Here is a 19426-nt window from a genome sequence, read left to right as displayed (position 1 = left end):
AGGAATGCCTTACACTTTTCTTCTAATGGAAAATTAGGTCACCCTGAATCATGCTGAGTCTCACCAGAAGATAGTGAGATCCACTCACAGAGTGACAGAGGAGCTGGCCTTATCTTTTTCCCTTTAGTGATTCCCATGGTATCTGCTATAGAGCAGCTTCTGTTGTAAAAGAGCACAAATATCACATTTGCAGGCTAAAGAACAAGTTTCTGCAGCACAGAAGGAACAGACATTTTGTGCAGTGAAGAATAATACATTTTCAGATAATAATGCAAAAAGCCAAGGCTGAATTGTTTTAAAAAGCTCTGATTCCTGTTTCAGCTACTGAGGAGCTTTAGTCATCACTATAAGATGAATGTTTCATCAGTATTTATTATTAAAGTGATTTCTAACATCAGTCAGGACTTCAAGTTGGTTTTAACCCTTTGTGTTTCCTGTAAAATACATATATATATATGCATATGAACACTCATATGTGTAATCTAAGACAAGCACAATAGACTAAGAACACATAGCAACATTTTGAAGCTGTTCAATTCATCAAAAATTGTCTTACAATTCATTATAAGAACAGATTTATTTTTCTAGCTCCAAAATCTTAATGCTGACAAATTAGGAATCTCCCTCTGCCTAGTTAATTAGTAAGGCATACATTTTTAACTGTCCCTGATATCTGAAGCCAAAATTGTGACTTTTAACTCACAGGACTGGCAATTATCCAGAAAGAAGTATAAGTAGTATCTCCTACGCTGTAACACCATCCTTCTGCCGCAGATACAGATTGCGCTTCTGACCAGCATCTTCAAAAGAAGTCAAAAGTGTTTAAAACGGCCCCGCTGTTTCAGTGCATGTTCAGCCTTTATGGATATTTAACTACTAGATTTGATTCCCTTAGACTACCTCCCCTCATGTGTTTACTATTAAAATTAAACTTGAAGTAAGAATTCAAAACACAAATAATAACAATATTTTTTCCTAATCATCTCTTTTTATCAGCTGAAGCACTGCTAGGATATTCCTCTAGTTCCTTTCACTACAAGCTAAATGCTTCATTATAGAGGAGGGAATTCCTTTCTGTGCTTCTTGAGACTGCAAACTTTATGCCCACCAAAACATGCTGGCCAGTGATTCCTGACCAGCAAATACCTCCGATGTGGCAGAGGTGACTTTTATTCTCTTTCATCTTTCTTAGCTTTTTCTTCCTACTGCAGCCCTTTTTGTAAACCCACAGAGAGAGCTCTTTTGTGTGCAGAGGGTTTTTACCACCATAAATACTCACATCACAGTGGGATCCTTGATATAAAATGCAAACTACAAAGCCTGGATTGATTTACCACTTCTATTAATACCAAAATCAAAATGCTTCTTACCCAAAAGGCAGGAAGAAAAGATGCTCTCAGATGATCTTTGGACAGAGGCAGCCTCAATGTCAACTGGCAGATGAAGGTCTGACCTGGGTGTTTACTGAACAAGGAGAAACAGCTCTCAATGGTTTGATGTACATTTGGGTCTGTAAAAAAAAAAAAAAAAACACAAAAAACAAAATAACAACAAATTATTTGTGAGAAGACTGCCAAGGGGACCTCTAAAAGACACCTATCAGGTGAATGTGTGATTCATGCAGATCACTGTTGCTTCTCCCTTTGTTCTTGTTCAGCTCTCTTAAAAATGGGAGATTTTGCTTGAATGGGAATTTTGGGGTTTTTTTGAAAGAAAGAAGTGGAGAGGAGTCCAACACACTATAGAAACTCATGTATCTTATACAAATATCACAACATACGTACAACAGAAACTACTGGGTTGTAATTTGTAAAATCAGGTGAAAGCCACCCAGTGACCACATGAAAATCAATCATCTCCTTCAAACCACTAGTGCTGTCACTGTAATATCTGCTTTGAAGGGGTGCATATTTCAACCCAGTTTTAAGACCAAAAAGAAGGAGAAAGATCACGCTTACAGGACTTTTACCAGCTAATGTACTCCGCATCCCCACATTCCCTGCTACCACTGCAGCCTTACAACACCACAACCCCACTCCAGCCCCTCTGAGGCTGTGCTCAGCCCCAGCTGGCTATTTATCTCAGCCCTTACATATGCTCAGCTGTTGCATAATTATAGGCCAATGTCTCAGAGCTGTGTGTGCTGTAAAATGCACGAGCGGATAGTTTGCAAATATATATGGCCAAATATTTGGAACAGAATAATTTCCTCAGTTTCTGTCAGTGGGGTTTACAGTCGGACTATTCCTCCGTCAGAGCTTACTGGGACCATTCAGGAATTTTCTTGTGCCCTTGCTAATAGTAAACAGGCAGATGCTATCATTTCACTTTTTTTTTCTTTTTTCTTTTTTTTTCTGGTGGGGCAAAATGCTCTGCATTACAAGCTCACATAAAATTTAAAATGCACAGGGTGGAACTATAAGTTAACTTTATTGCCTGGATTTAGTGTTAGCCCTTTGCACTGAACGCTATTTGCATACATCAGAGATTCCTGGACTCTGTGTGTCCAGGTCACTTATTCATTATTATAATTTATTTCTAGCACAGCAATACCTAAAGGCCCCAGGGAAAGGCAGTTACACGTACACACGTATAATGAAAAGGCAGTTCTTGCCCTGAAGAGCTCAGCATAGAGCTCCCTGCCTGGTACAACAGCACCCCATGCAGAGATGCCAGGGTTGTCTCTAAATGAGAAGACACATTTATGTAGTATAGTATAATGCCATGCAGAGATGCTCTCTGTCCTGGAAGCAGTGTAGTTACATCACTACAGACCTATATCTGGGCTAAATTTGCTGTAAATAATGTATAAACTGACAGCTACAATGCTTCCAGTTTTAGTTATGTCTGAAACAGCATTTTACTGTGCAGATCTACTCTTTAAATCTGCTACCTAAACAAAATAGGAAAAATAACAGCTAAAGGTTTAAAATTGTCAGACTCAGGAGGGTATTTATGGGAGAGGTACTATTTTTTCCACTGTGGGTTTTGTTGCCAAAGTATGCTAATACACCCTGAGAACAGTCTAAATGAACTTGTGTTCACCTGAAAAAAAAAAAAAAAAACCCAAAAAAAAGAAAAATGAAACCCACAACAAAACCCAAGTTATTTTGATTAGCAAATATTCATATATTTTAAAATTCTCATAACTACGTGCATGCAGAGGTAGGCCTAGCTGGAATTAATTCCTCAAAGCAGTGATGAGCTTCTTACAATGACAAATAAAATTGAATTTAGACTAGGTGATTTTTTTTTTATTTTTTTTTATTTAATATAGAAGTCTTTTAGTACAGGCAGGAATTAGTGCAAGGAAATCTCATGGTCTGTGCTACACAGGCGGTCAGATTACATTAACACAGTGGTCCCTTCTGACTCAACAGTCCATTAACCTAAGTATGAAGTTAGAGGAGAAGGGGGGATAAAACTTGACTGTGGAAGTAATTGATTTTTTCAGGTCAGAAATTAAATCAAATCAGAACAGCAAACATCACTTATGATCAGCATTTTTATTTATTTATTTATAATGTCCAGCAAATTGAAACAATTTAGTTCAGGCTGAGTATTTACATCAACCTGAGATAATCTGATTAAATTCCTTTTAGAACACGTTTAATAAAAGCAACGGTGGAATTTGTAAAACTGAAGGGGAGATGTGAAAGATGTCCTGGGAAAGGGGTAGTATACAGGCTTTGTAGTCCCTTTGAGGAAATTTCTATCAGCTTGATCCTCTGATCTCTTCCCTAGCTATACAAGTCCATACGGATTACTTTTTATTTTCCAAGAGGTATATAAAAATGAAAGCAAAACACTTTTTTTCATGCTTCCCAGGACATTTGAGTGTTGGATTTGAGAAGGTAAGCTCACGATCTTTTTTGACAAGATTTACTTTACACTATTAATGACAATATGGAACAGCTAAACAAAAATCAGAATAGGAAATATTTTAACTATACATAAAAACATTATGGGAATTTTTGTACTGTGACATTTTGTTCCATATTGGAATGAGGAAAAAAAAAATCAGGTGTCTGAATTTCTCTGAGATACTGAGATTCTGAGCTCAAGTAGTAGTTACGTCTAAGTTTTATCTAGGTAGTCAATCTGACAGTTCTCTGATATCTCTCTCTTTCGGGGCTTTTAGAGTAATGGTCATTTTCAATGGGTTTGACTCTTTTTCTGTCCTCAGAATTCACTCTATTTCCTCAAATGCCAGATGTATCTGAAATGAAGATGGAGTACTAAAATTAATTAATTAAATAAATAAGAATGAAATACAAAGAGCAGCTTGTGATCTTCCTTTTCCCTGTGGCTAATTTGTTCCCCACAGGTCATAAAAACTGCTGGAGCAATTATCATCCTGTTAAATTCTGGAAGAGCACTTTTAAATAATTTAAAAAGTGATCTGTTTTTTAACGTAATTACTATCATTATATTTTTTACATGGGAGTGAACTAAGACATAAGTACCTTCTAAGTCAATAAATATCTTGGCCTGAAGCCCTGAAACTTTATTTATCTGTGAAGTGTTTATCTTTCTGAATCCTCCCTAGAAAAACAAAATAATTATTGCTTAATGATAGTAGATGTGTATATTCACTTGCAATTACAAAGCAGGATGCTTGAAGTTTTTTCCAGTGTCAGAGAACCGTCTCTTGAATCTGGTTGGAAATGGAGGAGCATAAAATAAAACACGGGACATAAAACCACAGGCACTTTTTCTTTTCCCTATTGCCCACAACAGGAGTAGCAATGTAGGAGTTAGGCTCCCTCCCTGTGAACCTTGCAGGAATTGCTCCATTGCTGTTAGTCAGTCAAGCCCTTGGGGAAGGAAAGATCCCATTTACTAATAAGATTTCAAGGGTCACCAAGGGAAGACTATTCATTGTGATGGTCTTGTTTTCTGAGGAATGGTAAAAGTCTTTCCAAGGTGAAGTACTGAGAGAAGTAATCTTGTTCTAATCTCTAGGAATTGCCTTTTTCTGTTATTGCTTCCCCACCATAGGCTACAACTCCAGAAAATATGTAACACGTGCCTAACATTAGGCACATTTTCAAATCCCATTGATTTCTATGACATTTGGGCATGTGCTTAAAGTAAAATTACAGTTCCTTCTCCCCCACAGGAAAAGAAATTATCCCCTGATTTAAAGAACATCATTCATACATATTGGTAAATAATTTATTTTCAGTTCAAGACCCACAAAAATATATAGTAAATAATCATCTTATTCCCTGTGCATCTTTCAAATCTTCATTTTCAGGGCTGTTGCTATTAACAGCTACTAATCATGGATTCATAGAATAATTAAGGTCAGAAGGGACCTCTGGATCTTATCTAGTCTAGCCTGATGATAAGTGCAGGCTTAATTAAATCAGGTTGCACAGGACCTTGTCCAGTTGTGTTCTGATTAACTCCAAGGATGGAAGTTTTATTATTATTATTATTATTATTATTATTATTATTATTATTATTATTATTATTTTGAAATGAAATTTCCTAGCTACTCTAAAAACTCCCAGTTCTGTCATTAGTGCCTATATGAACTTTTAATCCATCCTTAAGTGAGATGTTCTCCCCCAAAATGCAGTGCAAATTAGTTATTTAAGTCAATTCAACTGAAGCAAAATAAGCTTTGTGTTATCAGGAACTCCTCAGAGGATGCCAACTATAACACAATTGTGTGTTTACAGATCTTTGCTCTCCCTGCTCCCTTTTGGGTAAATGAGAGTTCATAATATCACAAAATTTATGGCAAACCACCCCATTAGAAGGCACAGAGGTAAGGTGGGTGATGATTACATGGAGGGAAGAAACAGCAGGCTGCAAGGATCTTAGGAAGGGTATAAATGTGTGGAGGGAACCTATACAAACTCTTAGCTGGAATGGCAAGGCATTATAAACAAAATACGTGTGAGCTAGAAACCTAAAGACACAGATGTTTGTAGAAGTTTGACTGTAGTATCCACTTTCTGAGGGGTGAGAGGTAGAGAAAGGAAATGAACTGCCACCAACCAGAGGCTGGTAAAGGTGACACAAGGGGAAGGAGAAAGGGATGATGATGATGATGATGATCAGAAAAACCAGGGGCAGGTGGGGGAGGCCGATTTCCATACTGCCTGTTGGGAGTTGTGAGCTGCTGGTGGACAGGAGCCTGGGGAAATAATAACTCAGAAAATTAGGGGCACCGGTGGTCAGATCCCCTGGGGAAAGTAGGTTCTGAATGAAAGCTGAGGAATATGGGGGAGAAGATGGTTTAGGAATAGAGATGGGAGCAAAGGAGTGAGAGTACAAGACCTGTAAAGTCTTTAAGGATTGTTATAGACACTATTAAATTAGAAGTGCCTTTTCTTCTCCCCACCCCCCTTAAAATAAGCCATGTGAGAAGGGGAACCACGGTGAACTAAAAATCACCCATTGATCCAGGAGCTACATCGTCAAGCAGGGTTTTCATGCTTTCCTGGGCCTATCACAGAAACCACCCACTATTTCCATTTCCTTACCTCCTGCTGCTATAGCATTTTATAATCCCATTGTATTGTCCTGTTTTTCTCTCTTTCTTTTGTTCTGTAAAAAGCAGACAGGGAATATATTTACAGAACTTGTTCCTAAACTACCACAGGCTGTAAATTATTCCTGAGCATCTGCTATCAGATTCTGATGGATGTCTTTAGCTGTTTGATACAATCTCCATGAAGTGAACATCGAATATGCTTTCTCACTAGCACCAATCTCCTCCCTTATGTCTTCATCTCCTTTCAGCTGGTTTCCCCTGAATGACTCCCAAATCTACCCAGATATCTTCTTTTTTTTTTTTTTTTTTCCAGTTCCAAACCCAATATTCCCAGACTCCAGTTCTCAAACCATGTTTTCTTTCAGAAAACTTACCTATCTCCCTGCCATCCTTAAACAAGGTCTTAAATAATCAGTCTTCACGACAGATAGTTTCTTTGCACACTTCTTGGTCCGCTTAGACTAAAAGAACAGGAGAAATTTGTTAGGAACTACAATTCCAGATTTTTATCTAATGCCTGACTCCAGTAAAATCCATGAGATGCAGGGAAGATACCTTGTGCAAGGATGCACAATGCAGACAAGGAGTTTTCTTGCTTAAATAATTGAACTAAGCCTTTAATGTTAAGGGAAAAAAAAAAAAAAAAAACGAAGCTAATTAGCTAATTTCATCCTTGCTGTAGATCCATATTGCAATTATAGCTCTATGCACAACACTTAGAAGCACACAGTAAAAGACAGAATTACTTCTTCCTCCCACAACATATGCTCTGGCATTCAAAATCCAGAGTGATTGCACCAAGGCAGACAGGCAGACAAACTTTGTGTCTTGTGGCCTGACTGGAGCATGTCCCTTACAAGTTGGCTCTTCACTGGATTAATATGGGAAGTTACTGTGCAGTGCTGTTAGCTTTGCTTGTGACTGGCTGCATGCATTCCTCGTTTCAGATTTTAATTTCTGCTTCTTTTGTAATGTCCATAGATCCAAAGGGCCATCTGAGTGCTAATCAGTGTCTCAAACACTCACCACCTGAAGTCATAATGACATAATAAGTTCTCCAGAGGTGATATGGCTTCTGAAGTTTCTGTTTACGTTTTGTGCAAACTGAGAAATAAAACCACCATTTATACATCATGTGGATGTTGTTAACGTCAATTCAGAGGCCATTTCAGAATGACGTCATTCTTCCTAAAACTTAATGTTTTCTTATATTGGGATGTAGTTTTTTTTATTTTTCCTGTCTTTGATACTACAGCTCTGCATATGCTGGGAAACTAAACAGCAACAGTAACACTAAGTATATATAAGTAAATTCAGCTCTACACTGGAAGTCAATCGTCCAGCATTTTTAACAAAGTGTTATCCTGGGCATGGTTTTGGTCAGTGCCATTTAGGGCTCTCCTAAACAGCCCTTGAAGAGGGCATACATCCTTTCTTGGACAATCGGAGTTAAATTGCATGAATGAAAGTCATTCCACACCAGCAGGTCTGAGTGCTGAAGAACAGTCCCTAGTCACATGTAAATTACTTGAATAAAGCCACGGAAATCAAACTACACATTCCTCCAATATTTTAAGGAATTCACAAAATATGACTTCCATGTAGAACCATAATATGTCTTGTTCCCCAAATGTGTGGAAGAACACTTTGACTTACAACATTTGCTTTCTGTACTTGTGTTTTCTTGTATCCCACATGACTTAGGAATTATTTCATACTTTATTCCATGCTGGCAGATTAAAAGATTTAGTACAAAGTTAATAAAACGTTAGTAGTATATCCATTCTGCTTGTCAGCCTCTTCAAACAATACTGTATATAATCCAATCCATACCTATTTATCCTACTTAGCAGAAGACATTTGCAAAATGTAGATGTACAGTCTTGTGCACTATCAAATGAAGCAATCATGATGTGTCTACCCCTTCAGAAGTAAGAAAACTCTGTTGGAGTCAATATCTTCTGGCAGGTGGTATAGGGAAAAGGAGAATGAAAAGGAAAATTTGAGAGAAAGATTAAGCTATAATCACTGCAAAAGTTTCTATAATGGAAAATCCAAACACTGCTTTGCATGGTTCTATTCTATCTGATTTGTTCAGGTTGGCATTAAACAATATAAGATTAAGCACTTGTCAGGTGAACTAATGAGTTTTGGATTGATTTCTGTCTTCTGCAATGCTACTAGCATTTTTGACAGGTATCATTTATAGGGCAGTCTTTGGGCCTGTTCATGAGAAGAGCTGTATATTTTGGTTGATGGACAGGGTTTCTAATGTTCCCAGTGGAGTGTGCAGATGGCAGGAAGGACAGTAATCTTTGAGATCGTCTCTCAATGTCTAGGGTATGTCTCTTATAAATTTGTAATCAAGATCTCAAGAAACTAATGTGGGCAGGCTGCCTCTGAAATTGTTTTTGCGACCTTTGGCCAATGTAATGCTCCCTGAAAAATGTATGTCTGGTACTTTTGCTGTTTAGTAAATGGAGCTTGTATAGGCAATCAAGGAACTATACTTTCCTTTTTAACTGATGTGACATATATACACAGACGCAGAGTTTTACACATTTATAGTTCTATTCCCTCTGGCTTAGAAGACTTTTTTTGTAATTTTTATGTCTATGGATATTTAGTGCACTAGTAGACTACGAGAAAAGCAGCCAGGCAGTCTATGTTGGAAACCTAATGGAATCTCTAATGCGTGAAAATAACAAATCTAAGCAGCCGCACCACTGAATAATTTTTATTCTCATCTGCTCTTCTTTCTATTGTTTCTTTTTTTTTTTTTTCTATTTATCTTGCTTATAATTAGATTGTTCAGTCTTGGAAAGACAGGAATGTAGGCCAGGTCTAAGTTGATATAGTTGCATTGACTGAAAAAGCTGAACCAATATAGAAAGAATATGTGTCTTTCTTTTCTAATTTTCCTAATTCTGAAGTCTAAATAATGCATTTTTTAAAGAGGGTGTAAAATTCATTGAATAACCTACAAGTATTTCCTGAAAGCTTAAGAGAAAAGGACTGATTGTGGTGTGAATTTAAACATCTAAGATGGACTACTTTCACAGCTGTCAGATGGTAAATAATGGTAACACCAGGCTAAGATGATGCCATGGTTTGACGCTAATTCCAGTCCTGCACAGCTCAGTTGTCAAAAATTTGGTTTCCTAGCACTAGGAACCTAATAGAAGTTTGATTTTCAGAGAATTTAAGCTGCTGTCATATTTAACCTTAGGCTTACAAGTTTGAAGCCTTTGACCTATTCTTTTATTCCGATCCTTTTGGCCTTTTCAGTCTTACTACCAAGTCCAATGATGGGTCTCTCTCTGCCCCCTACCCCCTCTCAAATACGCATATCTCTTAAAATAAGCACTCATTTTTCAAGAAGGACACTCTATCACAGTACCATTTTGTGTGTAAGATAATGTTTTTTCCCTTCAGAACAACTATGAACACTGATTCCAGGTTAAACATAAGCAGAGGTATAATGATGCTCTAATGGCTAGCAGAGCCATTGAAGAGTTGAGTGACTCAGTTACCTCCATAGTCCTCTGACGCTGTTTGAGGTGGGCTTGGGTGCATGAGACATCCATACAGGACAGACAGAGATGACACATAGTCTGTAGGACAGCAGTGCCCTTCTGGACAGGCAGCTGCCGGGCAGCCCAAATACCACTGGATGCCTGTGATTAAGCAGCTGAATCAAGCCTTGCACGTACCCCTGGGGACCCTCCTACTTCAATCTTCTACACTCTGAAAGTCATCTGGTTTCTATTCATGTTCCACTGTCTTACCCCAACATAGAATCATAGAATCAGAGAATGGTTTGGATTGGAAGGGACATTAAAGATCATGGATTTCCAACCCTCCCACCCTGGACAGGGGCACCTTCCACTAGACCAGGTTGCTCAAAGCCCCATCCAACCTGGCCTTGAACGCTTCCAGGGATGGGGCATCCACAGCTTCCCTGGGCAACCTGTTCCAGTGTCTCACCACCCTCAGAGTAAAGAATTTCTTCCTAAAATCTCATCTAAATCTCCCCCCTTTCAGTTTGAAACTGTTTTTTCTCATCCTATCTCTACACTCCCTGAGAAAGAGTCCCACCCCATCTTTCCTCTACGCCCCTTTAGGTACTGGAAGGGGCTCTAAGGTCTCCCTGGAGCCTTCTTTTCTCCAGGCTGAACAACACCAACTCTCTCAGCCTCTCCTCATAGGACAGGCGCTCAAGCCCTCTGATCATCTTCATGGCCGCCAAAAGCATATTGGTGATGGAAGCAACACTAGCAAGAGTGACAGCAAAGCTGACAGACAGGTCAGGGAAGAAAGCAAATGCAGAGGGGGCTGCCAAAGCAGCAGGAGCAGCCAAACTTGCATAAGTGACAAAAATAACAGAAACATAACATTTTCCAAAATACATCTACTGCTAAAGCCACTTCTTATATCTTGCGATGGGTACCCGTAGTATAGAGACAAATCAAGCTTAAAATGAGCACAGGACCAGAAAAGACTGTTGACATTCAAGTACTAACATCCAAACAGCCCTTTTATACATTCACTGGACACATTTGACTTTGTGCCAGAGTTGTTGCTTGGCTTAAATAGCATGCTTTACCCTTCTTATCTACAAGCTACAGTAGTTTTAGTAGTTTTGCCTCCTCTTAGCCTCAGCTAAACAATGCAGCCTCTTCTCATAGGATTTTACAGTTCAAGCATCCTTTTGCCCTCCCGTTAGGGAGATGCTGGGTCTCCCTGCTGATGCTCCAAGTCATTGGATTATATTACTAAGGCATCAAATCTCTGCTAAAACACTGTGACGTTGCTGCAGCATGTATAGTCTTAGAGTTGCTGCCTCATTATCTGTGAGCACACAGCTTATGGTTGGTTTGGAGCTAGGCATGGCACGTCTTCAGAGCTGCCTGTGAATACAGTGTAGACATAGTGTCAGCCGCCTCATTTACGAATTATTCAATCTTCCTTCTCTAAAGGCGCATCACTAAACTTGATCCAGTTTTATTACTTTTTTTTTCTAAACCTGCATGTCAAAACTATCTATACAGTTTCAGGTGAGTTCTCATCACAATTTTGTGTGGAGAAATTAATGAATCCTTACCTCTGCGGAAAATACTTCATCAAGCAATCACAGCTGCTTTTCCCGTATCTGCATGCTGTTGAACACTCTCTTGCTATGATTGACGAGAATATCCTGATCTTTTTTTCCTTCAAAATGTTACTAAGTGATGACCTAGCAGTTTATACATTAAATTCTTGCTATTAGTCCATCATCTCGTGAGCTTCCATGTTGTCATAAGAAATTTAACCATCTTTACCCTTGTCCACTACATTATCCGTTTCTTCCAATGTGGTACCTAATTTTCACTCTGCACTGATGATGCCTTCCTCCATACCATCAGCAAATTTCATAAGCAATTTCCTATACTTCATACCGAGATTACTCTCAAAAAAAATTTCTAATGTGTAAACCCAGCCTCTGTAAGTAAGCTATTTCTAGCCTCATATCACCTCTTTTAATACAGTTTCTTACCTCTTTAAAGTTCTTGAATGAATCCCCATTTTCCGCTCCTTAACAGCAAATATCTTATGTGGAAACAACTAAATATGTTATTAACATTTAGCTCTACTGGACTGACCAATTTTTATTATTTTTTTTTTAACAAAGCAAATTCATTTTCTTTGCAAAAGGTACATAATTTCTCTACAAAAAAAAGCACTTATTTTTATGCTATATCTCCTCTATTTTGATTATTTGAATGTTCCATTACTTGGAGACTCCTGAAGTAGTGCGTGCCACTGAGATCAAATTGATGAAAATGAAGTCTAGTGCATAATTTGTTTTCCCTTTGTTAAATGAGTATTGTGTTCGCTATTTCCATTTGTTATATGTAATATCACCCAACTTAATTCAAACGTTTGTTTCTAGCTTTGCAATTTTAGTTTAGTTGGTGCCAGTGTCCATTACACCCATTGTGAGAATGAAGCTCACGAGGTATTGGATCTGTCGTGTCTATGGCAATTTCAGGACCCATATCTTTATTATCATTCTGACCTTAACGTCAAAATTATAAAAAACAAAGGAAAAATTTGCATCCAGTTTTAGGGCCAGTGCTGGGCTGAACATGCTTTTTTTGGTCTTGAACAGTGAAAAATTAAGGACTGAGCTAGACGCCCCACACCCTCCCCAACACCTTTGCTTGCACGCTCATACCTAGAGCTGTATACCTCTACACTAGCAGCCGAATGAGGCAGATTTTTCTCCTGCAGGGTGGGATGTTTAATGCCCCTTAATCCCTTAGTGTCTGCTTTGGTTTAGCCATAGTTTAAGCTAGCAAACACTTTGGAATCTAACTTGTTTGCAGCAAGTTCCTGCCAAAGTTCAGAGAGTTACTTCAGGACTCAGAAAGAAAACTCAGATTGCGCTGCAATTTTATTGACTCCTGCAGTTAATAAATCTCCCCTTCCGCAAATGAGTGAGTGAGCGCAGTACACAATCCATTTCTCACTACTGTTTTTCTTTGGTTTGATCTGTTAAGAGCAAAAGCTATTTTGCTTCCTATTTGGCCCCCGCAGGTTAAAAGGACAGATGAATTTGGGTGAAATAGTACAACTGTCACCTACTGGTTTCAAATGAGGCTCTGGGAAAGGATTACCCAGGACTTCAGGTGGCAGATGACTTTTTTTCTCATACTGCAGATCAAAAATTAATTTGTGGGAAGAAAAAAATGTTCTTGAAGAAAAACTAATAACTTTGATGGGATATTGTAGGTAATCCAAAGTTCACTTTCAGTCCTCAAAACCCTGCTGTTCACACCCAATAGCAAATGAATCAATCCCAGACTATTATGGATTATTATTACCTCTGTGTATACAGCAATAAAACCTTATGGTCATGACTGTTGTCTTCTCATTTCCCATCTGTGTCTTGTGTCAGTAAGCTGTACCAGCGACCTCTTCTATGATCACGGCCGTTCTCTGTTTGTACTGCACTTGTACGGTGAAAATAATGACAACTTTTTTTTCCAAGGGCATAAGACGATATGACAATGAATAATGTTGCATGGGTCTAATTCAAAGTCCACTGAAGTAGCTGAGAATATTTCAGCCAAACTCAACATGCACTCAATCGGGTGCTATAAAGGCCAAATCATTCTATTACAGAACAAATCTCACAATTAATTTATCCCCAAATCATATAGCAATCAACCCTAATTTCTGCAAACAGATTTGTTTATTCATCTATTCATCATTCATTTTTCATTCCATAATTTTCAGCCTTTGGCAGGTTCCCAGTAAAATTATTCAGTGCTTATTGCCCAGAATGATGTTCTGTGATTGCCCATCTGAATCATATGGCAAGGGTTTTAATCTGCCTGGTGGAATGACAGAAAGAGAAGAATAATGAATTGGGATTTGATTTGTTGGTTTTTTTATTATTTTTATTTTTTTCTAACTGATGAATATCCTAAAAGTTTTCAGACTGGTGTGCAAAACCCTGGAGAAATTTAATTTACATAGATTATAATGTTAAATGTCCAAACATGACTTTTCTCTGTGGCTTTTCGTGGAACTTTGGAATTAGGCAATGTACTATAGGCTGTGTCCATCCTGGTAAATTAAATATTTCTGGTACTGGTCTTTGACAGTGAGGCCAACAGGCAAGGATCAGCCCACGTTCACACAAGTAGCATTTCTTACTGTCCAAAACTAAGTGGCTGTATGCAGAGTGCCAACTGAATTTGATTTCTCACTCAGGAAAACTTCCAGGCTATTCCGGGATGTGACACAAGGAAAAACTTATACAAATATACAACTTAAAAGTTCAAACTCCATAATCTGGAAATACTGTTTCACAACCAAAGCCTCTGAGTCCAGCAAAACTCAGGCTGAAAACAGTGCCTTTAGAAGAATAAACAATTTTACTGAAGGTCAGAAAGGGGCAGTGGGTCTGTGCAAATTCACGCGTATAATTTGGTCATCTAATGTCAACTTTTGTCTCAACTGTCTCTGTTTATAGCTAACAGAGAGAAAAATGTGCCTCCAGACACTCATTTGGAAAACCTACACAATGTGAAGAAGTTTGGTGCCTTTAAATAGGTGAAAGCCATGAATAATTTGATTATATGAGAGCTGGAAAATTTTACACTTCTTTTAACAGATTAAAATATCTCTCATTCAGGTTTTCTCATTCTTCTTTTTTTTTTTTTTTTTTTTCCAAAGCCTATCTATCTATTTCCAATTCCCAAGTTTATAAAATAAATTTAACTTGAAAAGATTTAAAGTAACACATGAAATAATTTGAGCACATATATATAATGAAGACATCATACTAACTCTCATGGCAAGGATAGGGAAACGCAGGTGCAGTTTGTCTGGGGAAGTTGTGAAATCTCCAGCATGGGAGGATGATAACAACAGACTATACAAATATCTATCTGAAAGGCACTGTCTGAGCTGATATTTTTCTGGGGCAAAGGAATGGAGCAGAAGACCTATTGAGACCCTGATTATCTTATTATCTAGGAGCCTAACTTTTCATAGATTTACGGTTGTTCAAATCTTATGACCAGAATTTCATGTCACCCTTCTGGACAATAGGCAATCAGGTGTAAGTAGAAATAATCAAATTAGGGGTTTCAGTTTTGATAAATGTATACTGAACCCTGTTTTGTCAAAATACAAAATGTCGGCCATTATTTTAACAGATATTTTGCATAATGGAATCCTTTCATATAGAATTGTTTAATATGACCTTCTCCTGCGATTTTTGTGTTAAGATCTAAAAGTGAATAAAAGAATGTTTTATCTATAGGTGTTAATTTCATATTATTTTATAGATAGGGAAACAAAGGCAATGACGAAAAAAAAACAAAACACTAGTTTTGAAATCCCCATGAACACCATAAAGCCATGATTCCATCCATGCATTAACTGACTGTTTGTACTCATGTTTGATATCAATAATCTGAGCCAGTAAATTACTTTGACTACAAATTGTGAACCAGTTTTGACCAGATACGGAGTCCTATGTTCCATGAATATGTATAAAACAAAATATTTGGACATCCAAATATCATCATGGGAGAATGAGACCTATAGGTCAGAGGAATATACACAGTTTGTATTTGCTGACATAAATTAAATCCCTTTCAAAAAGAGCTTAAAAATCTGTTCCTGGCCTTTGTGATTCAGCAGCAGACTCAGAACATTGACCCTGATTATCTCACATTTTAACCAGAAGACACACTACCTCTCACATTTGATCAATTCCATAACATGTCACCTCAGTCATAGCTCCCATCTTCTAATTTAAACTCTTTGCAGTGTAATCTGCTAAAACCATTATTTTCTACTGGAGTAAAATCCTTTGTTGTTATTCATTTTGGGGGCTCTGCAGAGTTAAAAAGAAGAATTTCATGTGACCTTCAAGATGGAATGTCTCGTTGGATTTGCCACCTGCTCCATTGATGCCAACAGACCAACTTTTAAGGTGTTCAGAATACGTTTTGGTAGTGAGTATAGTTTTAGCAGAAATTTAATCAACTTGCCCCTGTTAAATATTTATCCAATTATGCAAGTGACAAGCGAAAAATGAATGAATCCCTTTTAACGTAATATAAAATAGCACATAGCAGAAGGGAATTTTATCATTAAAGATATAATGAGATCATGAACACCTCCAAAGGGGTGAGTTAATCAAATAAGGCCATAATATGACAAGCAGCCTGTCAGAAGAAATCCTATTTGCTGCAGTATGCAAGTTGCATTTGAGTTAATAATTGAGTCGCGTAACCATTCTACCAACCTTGTTAGAGGATGTCACACTCAGCTTTGCTGATGAAGTAGGACAAAAGTAGATTGTATGAAAGGGGAACTCCAAGAGCTGATATTGACAGTGGGTGTAATTACAGGAATTGCTGACAGTTACAGATGCAGACCTTTACCCCAGGCACATAATGTGTATTGCATTGCACTCCGTTCTCCAAAATAATAATAACCCACGCACACTAAGTATGGATATATGTACACTCAAAGAACTACCTGTACAGAGAGAACAGTCTGAAGCATATGGCGGAGGAGACTCAAGACTTTTATTTTTCCTTTGAAAAGGAAGAGTTTAAGGCCATGTCCTTAGCTGGTCCAAAACCTTACAGCTCCATTGACTTCAGCTGAGCTCTGATGATTTACACGGGCTAATGCTCTGTCTCACAGCATGCAGTCTTTTCCCATTAATGTTTACCTGCTGTGCCATAATGACTACAAAACACCCGACAATAGCTAGACAGTGGGTGTGCTGTGACTGCCGCTTACTACACGAATCGTAATCATGCTACTGGTACCTTGCGCTTCCTCCATTTATTTGTTGTATCCATCTGGTGTCCCTCCTACATGGACTAAGAGTAGATACTGTCGACAAGTGCAGTTCTTGTCCTACATTGGGAATGAAAATAGCACTGCAATACCAATAAGCAAAAATTAGCATCTGATTTCTAACAGCAACAACATAGTAATATAGAAGTTCTCTCCCTCCAGGAGTTCAAGGCGCTTGGACGACTTTGTAAGTGGTGTTTTGTAGAAGATGAAATATAAGGTAGTAAAAGAGCAAAGGATTAGCTTGTGATTATACTATTGGCAGATCTTCTTCCAGCTGTAAAAGAAAAAAAAATGATGAGGAAATTTCTTTCTATTATTATTAAGCTTAACTTCACTGCAGGTAATAAATGCTACCAAGTCTAAAGCTGTACAGAAGCTGTCATAATAAATCCTGAATCCTGGCAAAATTCATTAAAATTCATATTTTGTGGACTCTCTGAAAAAGAACCAAATAACTGCTGACACAGTTTGCTAGCTTTGGATAAGTTTGTCTTTTGAAAAATTCAGGAATTCAAAACACAGCTCAAGCAGAAGGAACTCTCACAGATTTAAGTTTAAAATCATGTTCACTTGTCTACAGTGACCTATCTCACTGACCATTGTACTGACTATCTTACTGATCTTGTGTTTTTCATATAAGAACAGAGGACATGAGAATGCTACCTCTGAATCTTGCTCATCTGAAACTCAGCCTCTTCTACAAACAATCATTTTCCCCGAACTAAGATATGGCAGTCATATTGTATCTGAAATGGCTTAAAGAAGAAAATACTGTCATAGCAGTGGGCAGAAATAACACCAGCAACCGTAACATAGGCATATATATAATAAAAAAAAAATAAAAATCAATGTTCTATATTGGATTTCAGATGATCCCCATACAAGACTGTCTTTACCACTTATTTTGTGATTCTACCATAAACCCATAATTCACAATTTGTTCCCCAGTTTACTGAGCCTTGCAACATTTTATTTGTGAATCAATTTCCACCTGTCAGTTCAGAACAGCCGTGCTTCGCTTCCACCATCCTTTGTCTCTATCTATTCATAGTACCTTTAATATAAAGAACGCCTCTCTTATGAGTTACTGCTATGCCTGACACCATGGGACACTCACCTTGGTTGGAGAAGCAGTTTATTACAAACAACATCAGAATGTCCTGACCTCCCGGAATAGTTAGTAAAGAGTGCTTGCAGAACAACTACAATATTTTCCCCAAAAAGGAGGACCCCCATCTTCTGTCAGATGGAGCTAACAGCTGCTCAGCATTTCTGCTTCAACTCCTTGCTAATTTTGCATTGTAGCACTTTGCTGATTTTATTTCATTAGTAAAATATACATTAAACTGACCTGGGAGGTTGTTTAAATAGCTGCCATGTGCAAATAGGTCTTTCGTATCCTTCAGGAAAAGCAAACGGCTTCAGAGAGGAATATTGAGTACCGCCCAATGAAATCATGTAGCAGATTAAATGATGGACTTGAAAGAGATGGCTTTGCATTAAGATGCACCGCCTGTGGCTAGGCATACAAGATGCTTAAACACTGAATGCGCTTCTGCAAGTTCAGGCAAGAAAAGATCCCATAAAGAGGCAGTGGTTTCAGTCTCAGAAACTGGCTGAATTACCCTAGGGTCATGAAAGTCCGGGTGTGGAAGGTAGGTGCAACCCATATAGAAAACCATCAACCACAATGAAAAGACTTTGTCATATAACCCAATAGAGTCTAAGGGGGGGACCTCAGCACCTGCCTGCTCGAACTGTGCAAGTTCTCAAGTACAGTTGTCCAAGAAACTTGGGCTGTGATCTGAATCTTATCTGAGTTCAATTTAGGTATCTGTGAGGTAGATTTCTAAGTGTTTTTTTTTTTTAGTCAATGGAAAGAGATAATACAGTCCTGGTGTTGTTTAGGGCACAATTTAGATGAGTAGCCAGTTTGTGATGGAGATTTGTGGAAGAGAAGGATTCAGCAGGTCCGACTGCCCTGGCAAGCTCTTCACTGACATTAAAGACAACTTTACCATCCAGCACAGAAGTGGATACTTATATACAGGTACCTAATAGTGGATATTTTAACTAAAATCTAAATTCTACTGACTGGGGTTTTTTTTGGAGGGTGTGTTTTATGGGCTTGGTGTTGTGTTTGTTTGTTGGGTGTTTTTTTTTAATTTTCATTTCATAAATATGGTGAGTATTGTGTGTAGACTTCTGCAGACTAAGGAGACCCATTTGAGAACATTTTGGGAATGATTCTCTTAAAATTACTTAGCGTCTTAAGCTGTCTCAGTCTTCCCCATAGGAAAATCCGTTAACTGTAAGTCTATCAAAGTCAGAGGCACCATGTATTATTCCTGACAAGCAAAACCAATTCACACAGGTTCTCCTACCAAATACTAGGGCAGGATAGCCATATATCAAAATAGGACGTCAAAATAGGATCTCAGATCCTACCAGATTCTCATCAAATCCATGCTAAATCTTCAGTGCAATTGCTACAAGCACATCGCCTGTTTTAGTCACAAACTAAGATTTCAGTTG

Source organism: Charadrius vociferus, unplaced genomic scaffold, assembly GCF_000708025.1.
Source record: "Charadrius vociferus isolate BGI_N301 unplaced genomic scaffold, ASM70802v2 scaffold599, whole genome shotgun sequence".
In the NCBI taxonomy this organism is placed as follows: Eukaryota; Metazoa; Chordata; class Aves; order Charadriiformes; family Charadriidae; genus Charadrius; species Charadrius vociferus.
The sequence above is the reverse complement of the archived record's forward strand: the minus strand, read 5'-3'. Positions refer to the sequence as shown.